Here is a 2,686-nt window from a genome sequence, read left to right on the forward strand (position 1 = left end):
AGAGTCTAACATAGGGCTGGCTGACTTCTAAACACTCAGGGCTGCATAACCTACAGACTGTATTAGTGGGAGCCATATGTGGTGTAGGCTACACCAAGGCAGATGTCCCTGTGGCTCTACTATGCCCATGTGGATACTCTCCCCACTCTGGAACTGTGCACATGGCCCTGGCCTCAGCCTCTGCTTCCCGCACTGGGTGGGGACAGGAAGTGGAAGCCAGAGGAGGGTCTGGAGATTCCAGATTCCAGCTTCTGTTGCAGCCAGAGGGATGAAGGGAGCACTGGCTAGGCAGGAGCCCAGGAGTCACGACCCGTTGTGGGCCACATGAGACCCAAAAGCTGCCAGTTGGACAGCCCTGGTCTAACACATTTATCCTGAGATAAGGAAGTGCTGGCAAGCTTAATTGGAGGAGACTGAGACTCAAGTCCTCAAAGATATTTGGGTGCCTAGCTTCCAGTTGGTCAAAAAAGTCTGCCTAGGGCAGAGGTCTCAACGAGCATATTGTGGTATCTCAAGAACCTGCCAAGGGTGCCATGATGCTGGCATTGTCGCTGCTTCTGCCATCACAGTGTGAAATTGCACTATGCTGTCCTGCTCTCAGGAGGCATGATGGCACTGAATCCTCTTCCCCACCCCACGTTCCATTATGCAGGCAGGTGCATGGCTCTTACTGCAGCTCTTCCCAGTTCAGCACTGATACACCTTCTGAAAGTGAAAGCATGCTGGGCAGTTCTACTTGGTAGCAGTGGCATCTCTCTGCCACTGCTATAGGATGAAATCACCCCACGCATCTCCGTTTTCAGAAAGCACATGGGAGCTGAACTGGGAAAAGCTGCAACAGAAGCAACATTACTTCTGCTCTATTCAGCACCTCTAGTCAGTGTCCAGTTTTGGTCTCCTGTAACAGGATAGTGCCTGGGGGCATGCTGTGATGCCCCCTAGTTGTTACCTTGATCCTGCCCAACCTTTGCTCCAGCTTCTCAGGGTCTTCCCCTATCTCTGCAGCCATGTCTTTGATGAGGGGAGGCTGCCTTTAAAAGCTGACTAGGTGCTCTTCCTAGTCCCTTTCCCCGCCCTTTATGGACTTCCCTGGTCCACTTGGCTTTGAGTTCATACCCCCAATGACCTGAAGTCTCTCTCGCTCTCTTTCCATCTGTACTAACACTGGGCCCCTCAGACTCTAACCCTTGTCTGGGCTTCTGCCTGTTCAGCCTCAGCCCTTTTCCTTTACCTAACCCAGGTATACTGACCCAGGCCCTGGCTCTTCAGGCCTCAGGCTCACAGTGGAGGGTGCCTACCAGGTACCCCACTCATGGCCTCCTCCATCCCTACAGCCACTCCCAGTCCTCTGGTCATTCAACAAACATAAAAATACATCAGTACAACAGAAATATACACAAACTGCTTTCACAAAGATAGCCCTTCTGTTCATCAATATCCTCCCACAAACTATGACTTGTTAAGAAGCCGGTATTGTTAGTTTTGTTTTCCTGCAGATGTTGGACTTTTGTTAAGAAGAAGTTGGAAAGGCACTGAGCAGGGATAATTTAGGGGTATCCACTATAGGTATGTTCCACACTTCTGGGTTTTTCTGGTTTCCACATGGTGCCAGGAGGAATTGTTTTTTCCCCTCTTGCTGCTGCATGTGTCTTTTTTTAAGCCTTCCTCAGAAACTTGGCTGTAGCCAAGGCTAGGGATTGTGACTGGGATGTGTCAATGCTCCTGCTGGGACCTTAAACACAGAGGTTCCTGATTAGAGGTTCTTGCCTCTCCAGTTCAGGTCAGACTGATCACCATATTTGAGGTGAGGAAGGAATTTTACCCCATGGTCAGATTGGCATGGACTGGGGGGGGAGGGGGGGGAGATTGCTATCGTTTGTAGCTGACGGCATATACACCTTGGTGTTTGCTTTCGGGTTTTTTATCATAGAAAAATCAGAGCTTTCCCTGCCCCCTTTGCTTACCAGGATATGGGGTACTAAGCAGCACTGATATGCTGGTGCCCTACCCCTGCCCTTGCCCTTGCCCCTCACTCCCAACCCAGAACCCTGCTAGGGCCCCTCACTCCTGACCTGCAACTTCTGCCTGCCCTTACTAGCTCACTCTTGGCCACAGCTCCCTTCCAGCACCAGGACACGAGTCCAGCTACAGCTTTTCCACCTGCAGCTTTGTGCCTCTGAGTAGTGCCAGCCCTTGCTGTTCTGCTCCCTGCACCTGTGTCCAGGCCCCAGCAACCCTCATGCTGTTCTTGGGAAGGCCTTGACTGGGACTCAGGGACTGGGCTGGGTAAGCCCCTTCCCTTCCAGGCTTGCCTCCCCCTGCACAGGTTGCTTTAGGGAAGTAGGGGGGCTCTAAGCCCGGCTATGGGGCCTCTCCTACCTGTAGTGCTCCCCCAACCCCATCTCTCTCTCTCTCTTTCACATACCCCTGCTGCCACCTCCACCCTTGCCCCCAGCCCATCACACACCCAAGTGGTTTCTGAGACCAGGACCCCCCACAGGCTGGGGGTCTCATGTCCCAGAACTGGTGTGGACACAAGGCAGGGCTGCAGTGCGGCAGTTGCCCCTGCAGACATGGCTCCTGCCAGTAGGTCCCATGCCACCTTGGTTGGCGGTTGGGCATGCAGGGTGTGAGATGTGTGAGAGGATGTGTGGTTGAGGGAAAGAGGTGTGGGAGGTGGGGCTGG

The sequence above is a fragment of the Gavialis gangeticus genome, unplaced genomic scaffold, assembly GCF_001723915.1.
Source record: "Gavialis gangeticus isolate Ggan-Ray unplaced genomic scaffold, GavGan_comp1, whole genome shotgun sequence".
Taxonomy (NCBI): Eukaryota; Metazoa; Chordata; order Crocodylia; family Gavialidae; genus Gavialis; species Gavialis gangeticus.